Source organism: Passer domesticus, chromosome 1, assembly GCF_036417665.1.
Source record: "Passer domesticus isolate bPasDom1 chromosome 1, bPasDom1.hap1, whole genome shotgun sequence".
Classification (NCBI taxonomy): Eukaryota; Metazoa; Chordata; class Aves; order Passeriformes; family Passeridae; genus Passer; species Passer domesticus.
Genome location: NC_087474.1, coordinates 135,077,611 through 135,090,259, shown reverse-complemented (window position 1 = coordinate 135,090,259; position 12,649 = coordinate 135,077,611). Strand labels below are relative to the sequence as shown.

General features: G+C 35.3%; 1 long non-coding RNA gene across 1 annotated transcript; it reads left to right on the top strand.

Annotated features, from left to right (window-relative positions):
• The first annotated feature begins 5,114 nt into the window (after positions 1–5,114).
• On the top strand, positions 5,115–12,649 carry LOC135289672 (uncharacterized). Its single transcript, XR_010352414.1, has 3 exons — positions 5,115–6,749; positions 11,445–11,506; positions 12,400–12,649. It is a non-coding gene; the product is annotated as an uncharacterized LOC135289672 (long non-coding RNA).

Here is a 12,649-nt window from a genome sequence, read left to right as displayed (position 1 = left end):
ACACAGAATGAATTGCTGTCCTTGATGAAGCTGAACTTGAGGTGTGTTGAATTTGCTTTCTTTCACTTAGACGCAGGATAAAAATGACCACCACCTCCTGCTCCAATGAACTGTGAATTGAAGCCTGTTTTTCTCCCACCAAAAAAAAAAAATCCTTAAAATCATCAGTCCTTACTCTTTATTGAAAATTTTTGATACAGTTATCTAAATTATATTAAGAAATTTCCCCTCCATTTCATATCATTTTCTCAGAGAATCACACACCTACAGCTATTTCTGTCACTTCCGGCTGCAGCCAGAAATTGAGTGTCAAACAGGTGCTGCTGGCTGAATACAAACATAATCAAAAATGCAAGTGAGAATAAGGCTGTGTCTGCCATACTTTCAATTGGTTTATTATCCAACACAGAAACAGAAACTAAAACATGCAGAGCTTTTCCTTTATTCATCATCCATTTATTTCTATTTTTCTGTATGTCTCCACCAAACAACTGCAAAATGTTTGTTTAATACTCAAAAGCCAAGTTTTCTATGCCTATGATAGTTTTTGTGGCTTCTGCTAGATGCTCTGCAGCCAGTCTCCCTTTCTTCAACAGCAGCACTCAAAAATGAGCACAGTATCTCAGCTTAGAAGGGTGGGAAGATCACTCATAAGTAATTTTTCTACTTATGCTTTTTGTTCTCTAGTATCTTTGAAAATCACAATTTGCTGACTCCTGCTTACTCTATAGTTCTCTGTATCTTAACCACTTTCAGAAAAGCTGTAACTCATACCTGTCTTATTCTGTAATTTCATAACAGTTTATGAGAGTAATTCTTTCTGTCATCTTCCAGACAAGCAATCAAACAACAGATAAAACACCTATTGGTCAGAAAATGATGCTCTAGTGGTTACAGATAGAAACAGTAGGCTAAGCTGCTAGAGGGTTACAGGTATTCCATGGGTAAAAAATAATATTAACAAAACAAAGCTTGCATGCTATTAATGAGTCAACTAAAGGGGAAAGGAGCACTATTTGTACTTGCCTCTTGTTTCCCTGGAGGGAAACAAACACAAAGTGCTGCAAACTGAATCATCTGTGTTTGCTACTGCTGCTGACAGTACAAGCCTGAAGACATGTGAACTGACCCAAAGAACAGAGAAAAAGTTTCTGAGAACTATGATTCCCATAATTTTTTCTTTAAAGCTGGATTTCTTTTTCTAACAAGAATTCTGAAGCAAAACCAATCCACTCAGACTTTACCAGCTTCAGCTAGCTAGAAAATGAAAGGACACAGCTTCCTTTTGCTTGACCTTCCCAGATCCCCTGAACTTTGGTGTTCCATTTATTGCTCCTGTATAGGAGGCAGGAAGCCCTCTATCTGGCTTCCTGCAGGGTATACCTCTATTATCATTCCTGAGCAAATAGACTGAAAGTTGATTTGATGGGGCCCCAGGGAGGACAAAGTCTTACTGGATTGTGCACACCCAGGCAGGCCCAGAGTTCTGCTGGGAAAATCATTTAGAAATATTGGCATTGGAATCAACCTCCACGAGTTGCCAGAAGTATGCTGATAGTAAACAATCAAAACAAGAAAAGAAAATAAAATATTTCATCTTATGCTTTTGAAAACACAAAGAAGAAAAAACTGCCTGAAATCACTGACAAGATGAATAAATTAAAAGAGATCAAGATATTGGTGAAGAAACAAAAGTCACAGATGGGGTGATAATAGATGACATTTTGAGAAAAATTTTTTTACAAAACCATAAAGATTACATTCTGGAGCCTTGTTAGGGTTTTTGTGTTAGCCTTTTTTTCTGAAAAACAAAACCACACATGACAAGGGGCATGTAGTCACTACACAGTTTAGTGATTACACAACAGTGCCATCATATGTTCAAAGTTCATGCATTTCAAATGTTATTTGAGAATCAAAGTGAGACAATCTCACAGAAAATTAAACAAAATACTATATTTTAAGTACATGAATGGTGTAATATGAAGAGATTTTGTGCAATCAAAAGTTATACTTTTGATGATGGAAACAGTTCTGCTGGGTTAGTAATAAAATCCAATTTCTATGCTCAAAAAGGTCATAGGGGGCTCAGAATTGAAGACCTGTGTGCACAAAAACCTGATGAGCAGAGTATCTGGAGAGAAATCCCCTATGTATGCAACATAGAAATAATAGAAATCAACCAACCAAGGAACAAACAATCCCTCCACACATAGTTTGTATTCTTCTCTTTGTAATTGTTCTCTATGTTATTATTAGAGCTGATAAATTTGGTAGGTGTTGTGATTCCAAGGATTCCTGAGGCTTGGAAACAACCCCACACTGGGCTCTGCTATTGCTTTCTCTAAAGAGCCAAACCTGTGGCCACAAAGAAAAGCACCCCCAAGACAACTGAGACTTCTCAATTCTACCTACTCTGGAAAAAACTTCCAGTTTTTTCAGTAGTCTAGGATCTGTTAAGGCAAAGAGGTTTCTCTTTAAATGAGTTTGAACGTGAACAATCAAACCAGCATATGAACCTTAAGCTTTTATTTGGTTGGTTTTAGACTCTTCCTGGCATATTCAACCTCAGATCTTCCATGAGGTTTTTATAATTGATAAAGTTTGCTTTTCATAAAAGCTGCCAGGGGGAATTGAAGATTTTCTCAGTAGGATATTGGGCAGCTGGACTTTTTGGCACCTGAAAAAGCAAGGAAAGCAGCTTGCAATTGAGAGATAAGCATGCTAGTTGGATTCTTCTGCTCAAACATTTGGAATAGAAATTGTAAGCAAGAGTGACATTTCTCTTGTCATTATGAAGTTCCAGATCAGCTACACAATACAGCAACAGACACCACTCTCATTTATTGTTTCAGGGTTGAGGTGGGTATGTCTTTTTTCCAAATTCAAGAAGACATTACTGGTCTAGTAATGGTGTTTCAATTTTTTGTTTTCACTTCTTGATATTTTCAAAATTATAATTCTTGATCTGTTTTTCTGGAACAGCAGTATTTAAAACTAAGGGAGTCCACTGCATATACTAAGGAATATTGAAATCTTTAGGCTTCATTCAAACCTAACATATCCAACCCAAAGTATATTGAATACTCAGTTCCCCACATTAAATGATTCTTAAACTGAAAGTGTAAAACTGTAAAAAAAACTGTTAAAAAAAAAAAAATTACATAAGGCATGGCAAGTAACAAATTGACAAAATTTTCCCCACAACTTGTGATAAAAGACTGGAAACTTACTTTCAAAGAAAAACAAGTACATGTTGTGTTCTGCAGTATATAAGTCTAGTAGTGTTTATAACTTTTATTTAATAGTTGCATTACTACTATTATTATTACTATTATTATTATTATTGTTGTTGTTGTTGTTATAGTATCCAGTGCCAATATATATTTTCTACAGGACTGCAAAGATAAATTAAATTGCTTCATCTTGATAGCAGTTCCATATTATATGGTGGACTTACTATGACTTAGATTAAAAAAGTAACAAGCAGCATAACTCAACTGTATATAAATTCTTATAAATTAATAAATTTAAGCACTACTTCATGCAATTTGCTCAGCTGAAGATAAACTATGTCAGAAAGTTTATCCAACAACAGATTTGACACATGCTTTGCTATGACAATGTTAGAGCAACAATATTAATGACAACTTGTAACTAGTTCAGTAATGAAGGGACCAAAAATTTTAAAGACTAATCTTAATCTTCAAAAGAAAGTGATATAAAACATAGCTTGACGTAAATTTTCTAAATTGTAAAGATTATTCAAAATTACTGCTCTGGCCACAATTTCATGAAGTAAGGTGTCTTGTCCACCAGTATCTAACTTGCTGAAGTCAGAATCCTGCCTAACAGTTCAAACATGGTGTCAGAGAAACAAAAAGGAAATAAATAAACATTTGTACAAGAGTCTCAGCAGAATTTCATGTTGTCTATTGGGTTAAAAAAGAAAAAAGAAGCGGTGATGACGAGGAAATAGTAATTCTAGTTCTACTGTAAGCTGTTGGTTTTCCAATTATTCTCTTCGAAATATTTATACTTCTCAGTGCAAAGAAGACAGGACTTTTACATGGGGGATTGCACACATGGTTGCTTTGTTATGTGTTTGCTGGATAGATTAGGTGTTTCCAGAAGAGTAAAGGATCCACAGTATTTCAGAGAGCAAGAAACATTGCTTTGATAGTGCTAATCACCAGCAGCTGGATTTGGCTATTCAAGTTGTTACTCGCATTTGTCCCACTATTCAAAGAGGAATAGTTTTTATAATGGAATAATGAAATTGAAAATTTTACTATTAGGGAGAAGAATGTTTTAAATTGGCAAACTTCATGATTTTATAAACATTTTTCTTAGTCTCTACCATATACTGAACCAACCAAATTGCACAGGGTTACTCTAATAAGAAAACCTGATTTATATTACAAGGCCAGATATATAAGTCAGTATACTGCTATGATATTTTGATTTTCATTTTCTATTTAGACTGTAGGATCAATCTGGCAACAACTTAATATGCAAGGTTATTCATCATCTCAAAACTCCAGTACAATCTATAATAGTACCAAGCATGTGTTATAATTTCACACAGTATGAATAAGCTAGATTTGTATGATTTATGGTATTAATAATTATTACTCTCAAGAATGCAAAATATAAGCTTTTCTTTCAGCAAATAAGAAAGAATTTTTGGGGTAAAAGGTCATGGCAAACTGAACTTATGTTGTGGGAAAAAAGCTTTGAGTGAAACACATCCAATTAGTAGTGACCAGAAACAGACTTTGAACAAAAGATATCTAAGCAATAAAAGTAGATTACAAAAGTAACAAAGGACCACCTTTCATCTCATTTCAGAAATTAGGATGTAATTGTCTATTTCCAGAACTTTTCTTCTCAGGTAACACGAATGCCTTCATTCTATCCCTACTCATGTGAGGCAGCATACGCTCATCTCATGAGAATTGTACCTACCAAAGGCCTGGATTCTCACTATACTACAAAACTTAGTATGAGCAGCTAAGATTTAGTCTAACTGTGATAGAGGAAAACCACAGAAAGATGTTTTCCTTTCAAATACTTTTTTTTTTTTTGTCATGCTTTTGGTTTTGTGTATTGAGGGTTTACGTACTTTCATAAAGACTCAAATTACAGACCTGTAAGTGTGAATTCACTCTTATGTAAGCTTTTTTTCAACAATGCTGTTAGATAACTTTTGAAGAAGTGAAATTTGATCTAAAGGCTTTGCTGATGTGGAAAGGTTTTGCTAATACATCCTGTGGGAACAGCTGACTACTGCCTGGGCTGTGGGAATGACTGTGATTTTTGGATGGCACTCTTCAGAATGACTCTATCCCGAACATTCTGGTGTCTCAAGCTACTAAACTCATCCAGAAAAACAATTTAGAAATGTGTAAAATGGTTTTTTACCTCTTCTCATATAGCAGATGACTTATGTCCCCCAGGTTTTCCACAAGTTTTGGTGTGATTGCTGGTTTGTTTTGGGTTTTTTTTCTCCCAGGTTTTTTTCACGTGAAGAAGCTAAGTTTTCTAACATTTGGAAATATAGACATTAATAGCTCAGGGACTATACAAATTCACGCATGTAAATTCTTAGGTATATAATCATGCTGGCAGAAATGTTTAGTCAAAAATAAAAATCCTCTAGAAAATCACATCCATTTCAGAAAAAAAAAAGAAAAAGTGTAAAAATATCAGTGTTGATGTACTGAAGAGCCATTCTGAACATTGGGGTGCATAAGACAAGATTTTTACAGGACATTAAGCACCTGACAGTGACTAGGAAAAAGGTTCATGGGAGAAACATAGATTGACTCTAGAGAAGACAGAAGAATGAAGAAGTTATTAACCACTGAAAAGACTTTCATTACCTCATTTTCCTTACATTACATAGAAACTTACTGAATTTATTAGGCTACTGGCAAGGTTAAAGAATATACTTTTTTTTTTTTCCTAGACATGTTAATGATTCCAGTGTTACAAAATTTTCTCTTCAGTATCACCTGCTGTGGTAACCACTATAAATTCCTAATAACGTCCTTTATGTTTAACCATAATCAGATATTTAATATATTTTACAAGTAAAGGTCAGAGAGCCCACTTGGTCCTTTTTTATCATGATTGGAAAGGTGAATTTAGAAGACTAAGACATCACTTCAGGAAAAAATATTGAAAAAATATTTTCAAACACAGTTCTGTAAAAGGTTTTGAAATAGACAATTTTTCTAAGACCTTCAGAAAACTTAATTCCCATATTAGTTCTGCAAATGTCTGCACTATTCCCAAAACGATTGTTACTAAAATAGGATGTTAAGGAAAGTAATGTAATTTAATAGAGCCATAGAAATAAAAGACATGAATTTCAATAATTATCACATAACACTGATAAACTCAACCCATCGTTAAACAGAATAGGGTTCAAGAGAAACAAAAAATAATCTTATAATTTATACTGCAATAGGTGAGGAAACACCTTTTCACAGGAACACCAAAATTATTGAATTAGCCATGCAAAGAAGATTGGCCTCAAAATTCGGAGAAATGGGCAGACGGGAACGTCATGGAGTTCAACGAATTGCAACGTCCTGCTCCTGGGGAGGAACAACTCCAAGTGCCAACCTGCGCTCAGGGCAATCCAGCTGGAAAGCAGCTTGGCAGAACAGGGTCTGGGGCTGTGTTCTTGGACATGCACCAAGCTGAACATGAGCCAGCAACCTGCCCTTGCACCAGAGAAGGTGAGTGATGCCCAGAGCTGCTTTAGACAAAGAACTACCTAGAGAATGTGATCCTGCCCCTCTTCTCAGCACTGGAGTTATGTGCTCAGACCCGGGCTTTTCAATATGAGAGAGACATGGAGATACCAGAGGGAATCTTACAAAGGGCTACAGAAGTGATTAATGATCTGGAACATCTGTCCTGTAAGAAAAGGCTGAGAGAACTGTCTCTTTAGTCTGGAGAAGAGAAGGGTCTCATCAATGATTACAAATACTCAGGGGATGGTCTACAGGAGACAGGCTCTGTTGAGTGCTATTTTCAGTCAGTTTAAGAATGTTTAAATTCTGTTCTTACAGGTTTGAAAGAAAATAAAACTAGGGGGAAAGGGTATCCTTTCTGTCACCATTGAACTGCCCCAAACACAATATCAACAATAGAACCTTTTTTTTCTTTTCATATAATAATGAGCAATATGCTTGAATATTCCATAATTTAATCCTTTACTCAGACTAGCCAATTTACAAAGAGATCTAGCCTCTTTGAGGTGATTTCTAAGCCTGGGATGTTTTGCGGCCTTATGTGGATCTAATTATCTGTTGTGTAACTAGTAGATTTGCAGCTGAGGAACTTGAAACTATAACAAGAAAGAGCCTTTTCAGAGAGATCAAGAAGTCTTTTGACACTGCATTTCCACTAAAAGTTTTACTTGGGAGGTCAGAAACTGAGACAGTCTAGAACCGTGGGAGTTCAGAAGACTCTTAGTGTTAGGATGCCCACAAACATGAAAATAATTAGCTGTTTCAAGGGGATTGTTTTTTGGGGGAGAGAATGGGTTTGTGTAATCCCCTTTTTACTAGTTCCACTGAAGCAATTTTTAGAAGCTCCACATATATTCATTTACCAAAGGAAGCAAGAAGAAAAAAGGATAAATATCACCAGAAAGTAATACTGTAAGATCAAAGAGTAATATATGCAGGGAGAAACCCTGAAGTTGTTATTCCTCCTTCTGTTCAGGGAAGTCAAAAAACCACATGTTGAGCAGAATTTGCAGATGACTTTTTTTTTTTTATTAATGAGTGCAATTTTATGAAAACATTACTGTCTCAAGCTATTCTTCTGATTCCTCTGAAAGGAAGGATTTCCAGAAGCACTTAACATAATTTCTCTTTGATTCAGTTGAAATTAATAAAAGAGCAGAGGCAGGTCAACAGTGAAGAACTCTGAAAAATTCCTTCCCATACTGTCAATGGATTCTATTTCACATGCTGTAGTCAGGAATACCAACCAAAGCTGGGTGAGAAAATGTCCAGGATCCCACAGTAAAATTAATATGCAATTCGTTTTGTAACTAGAAGAGCACCAAAAAGGCACTGGAGAATTTTCATTCTTTGTTTGGTTTAGATTTTAACAGAACAGAACTAAAGACTATAGCTCTCATTAAGATAATTGTATGAATTTACAAGACTAATCAGAATAATTAATTTTAGTTACACATTATACTGATTGTGAATCAATGGTAGAAGTTTGGGGTTTTTTGTCTCATTATTTTAAAAACTGTACATACACAACCTGGTTTTATCACTCCGTAAAAAAAGACCTGTGGCAAGATCACTAGGGAAAGAAACTGGGGTAGAAATTACATTCCCAGAAATGCCTACACAAAAATTTCTGCTGGGAACAAGAGTAAACAGAGTAGAGACCAGACTATTTTTTTTAGAGTTACATATCTGTGACCCATGAATTTTCTAAAGAAAGTAAAGAGTACTGAAGAAAATAATGAATTTTCTGGGTTAAAAAGGGAGCTTCACAGATCACAAATTAATCATCAATTTGGGTTTAATTTAGGTAAAAATTTCAGTGGTGGAAAAAACCACTTATATTGTTATTACCATCGTAGTTATCTGAGAAAGGAAAAATTTTATTTGAAAATATTTTCTTGCATGTTTTGCACCAAAATAATATTTTTGGTTTAAAATAGGAAATAAATTTAAAATAAATTTTTATCTTATAATCAAAAAATATATCCTCTTTGGTCAATGGAAGAATTTCAAGTGGCATTTCTTAAATACAATTTTTTTTTCTTTTTTTTTTTAATGTTTATCTCTGAAAAAATGTCCAAACTGTCTAGCACCAGATTCTAAAGAATTGCCCAGGTTTACTAGTCAGGGGGCAGCTAGACGAGCACAGTATATGTTCTGGTGAAACTGATCCATGCCAGGGTCCCCTAGGACCATTAAACTAACTTTGCATTGCAGTTTCAGGGGTAAATGGAATTTTCTTACATAGAAAGTTCTTTCCTATCCTTGATTTGCATTTGAACCTAAGCCTGATCTACAACATTGGCTCAGCCTTCAAATTAAACATGCATATGGTCCATCCTCACCAAACTAGATTTCCTGTTTCTCCCTTCTGCACAAATAGGGCAGGAAAATCTCAAAAGAATCTTTGAAAGGGAGAAAGAAAGGCAATAAAATGCATCAGCTTACAGAGAGCAAGACAATGATCTGGTGGCTAAGGGGAAGCCTCTCTCAGTCCCCTGGGACTGTCAGCAGCATCTACAGCCATGGGCACATACTCCACCAAAGACATCTTGCCTTCTCCCAGCCACTAGGAATTTCTGAACCAATGTCACCCATCATTTCCGCATCCATCATGACCAGAGTCTGAACTCTCAACTCTTGATATTCCTGGCACTCATTCTTTGGAGGAGTTCCTTGAAAAAGACTTGTGTTATCATGCTACAGGAAGATAATGGTCTTCTGTCATCCTCATACAGAAAGTCTTAAACTGGTTGGAGTAAAAGCAAATTTTTTTTCCTCTTTTCCCTCAAAGGGTCTGAAACTTCCTGACATTAAAAAGGCAAGAGGATTTATAACCTCATGGTATACAGAAAGCTCAAACTGAATATTTCCACAACGAATTTATGAATTCATATTCCCTCCAAAATGAGCTACATAAATTTACAGAAACAATTGAAACAATTAAGAAAAAAAGCACCTCTTTTTTTTTTTTTTTTTGTAATAGCAAAATAGCTTTTCACAGCCACAAATATTATAGAGCCATGTTTTTGATCATATTTATTATCAGGAAACTCATTTTTATGAACTGTGTTTAGCTGCATAAAGAAATTATACCAGAAAAATTATTTATTTCACTAATGTAGATTCTGATCACTGATTTATTTCGTCCACTTTGTTACAACTTGGAAATGGCAGATGAATGTTGTGCCAGTTTTATTATCACTTATTTGCAATGCAGGTCTAGAATTCTAAGTGTCATAAAAGAGAGACACTAAACAGGAAAGAATTAGTCAAATTGTTTTTTCTTTCCAAAATAAAAATACTAAAAACTTGTGGCTGTTTGTGCTTGAGACACCAGAAAACTCCAGAGAAGTGTTCAGGGAAGGTGCAGCATGAATGCTGAAGTGGTGTTTTAGATTAGATTAAGATGCTTGTATTCTAAATCCAGAGCTTTGCATGTACTTTAAACAAAAAACCCTATTGTGAAGGGCAGCCTCACTTTTGTCCTGGCTGTTAAACGCTGCTCTGCACTATCCTTTCTCTTACAGCGAGGCATGAGTTTGCATCAGTTTGGTTAACTCGATCCAGACTAGAAATACCACAGGTCAGCTCTTTAGCTCTACACAGATGTTCATGCTGACAGGAAGGGAGGGAAGTGGGCTGAGGATGAGATTGTGTCTTCCAGAACATGACAGCATGTTTGGAGAAACTGTGAGCTGTTGCTGAGCAGGGTGGTCTCTTCCCCAGCCCCAGCTGCTGTTTCATTTCCTTGCAGGAGATGTAACTAATCCACAGCTGCAGGATGAGTCACTTTAGCAACCTAATCTAATGGAAAACTAATTTTTGTTTGCTTTGGGTTTATTCTTTTAGTGGTGAGCTAAATTTCTGTCATTGGATCTGGCTCAAGGGAAATACTGGACACAGTCAGCCAAAAGCAGGAGCAGAGAAGGGAAGGAATTTCTTTTAAAACAGCTCACATCTACACCACATTAGGGATAATGTACTATCTGATACTGAAAGTCAGAAAGTATCTGTTGACTACTCCATGCTGTCCAGTCAATTTCAGGCAAGCTGAATGATAGTTTGCTACTTATGTTGTTACAAATATGGAATTTTGGTGTTACTGAGCACTGGCATCACCTCCAATAATTTCCATTTTCCCTTTTTTTGGAATGTAACTGTCTGTTTATATCAAACATGTGAGATGTTTCAAAAACATATCAAAGATATTTCTCAGCAACAAAGAGGTTTATATCATTATCACCTCTCACCCATTGTCAGCTGTTTGCTGCCACACTTCTCTCCTGCCAGTTATGTAGACACAACTTGTTTAACCCTTCCCTAAGGCAGATCTGTGAAATTATCTAGGTTAAGGAAAACAAACACTGCTTTAAAATACCTCAAAACTAAGTAAATACTTGTTTCCTTCTAGACAGATTATTTGTATATTCATGTGAATAAGCAATTCAATATATACTTGTGTCAGCAGAAGTGTGGGCATAGAAATCTCCAGCAGATTTACAGAAATATTGAGGGGAAGATGGCAAAGGACATCTTTAATCCTATTTGGTTTTGGTTCCAATAGAATCATTCATATGTCCTGAATGTGATTTTTATTACTAAAGCTGTACAAATGCAAATTACCTTTCTAACCATTTATAAAGTGACTGAGGGTTTATACCACTTCTTTTTTAGTGACAAAGTGGAGAAATATGACTTCTGAGGCAATCTTGTCTTAACCCACAGGACTCTGACAGGTGTGTGGAAGTTATAAGAAAGCAAAAAATACTATTTGCCTTGTACTTTGCTCTTCTCACTAACTGACAAGTCAAATCTACTTGTGATATAACTAGTAAAATATTAAATATTAAATAAATCTGATATTACAAATTCAAAGTTCCATACACAGTGTCATTAACACAATTTCCCTCATGATTTCCACCTCCTTACAAAATCACACACACAAAGCTCAGCACAGACACAGACTGGTAAACAACAGTGGCAACAGCACTGTCTGACATCTCTGGAGGACAGATTAATCATCATCTTGGAATAAACAGTACATCATGACTATGAGCATGAAAACAAGAACAATTTAGCCATTTAAGTGAAAAATATTTTGAAAGTAAAAATAGCTACTTAAAGTGATAGAACTGTCAGTTACATCAAACATTTGGCTCATACTGTGTATAATACAGTAGGATGTCTTAGGACTCCACGGACTAGAAAAAATGGACCAACCAGAATGGGGAGAGCAAACAGCCAAATTAAGGCTCACTCTGTTTCTAGTACAAGAACATTATAGTCAAAATGTTGAATTTATTTTGAGTCAGTAGAATGGCTGTTACAAGAAATAGATGATCTCCTAATAATAATGGTTAATGGATCAGTTCTTTAGCACTGAGAAATTCAATAATGTTAAGTTTAAAAAAAAATCTGTATTCAAAGTCCAGTTTCTCCAGTAGCGTGCTTTTTCTAAAAGTAGAAATCACTTAGAATAATAAAATATGCACTTCTAGTGTAGTCTAAGTATCAGCTTTTCCTTTTGTTTTTGTTTTTGTTTTGTTTTTTTTATATTGGTGACACTAAGAGAGTGTGTACTGCACTGATAGGTGTGAATCTAAGATACTTCTTTCTAAATATTTTGCAGCCTAAAGACATAATCAAAGCAAGAGGAGGAACTGATAAAAAAAGGAAGGCAATTGCTGAAGATTACATATTGTGTTCCATGTGTTACTGTTACACTTTTCTTTATGTTTGGAATTTCCCCTTAGATCCATTTAAAAATCTTTTTCTCCCTTAAAAATCAGTGACAAAAGTTATTTTTGATCCTAATACTTACTGTTTTCAAATATTCTTATTAAAATATCTATGTGGCCCTTTTCCTAAAAGGACTCATA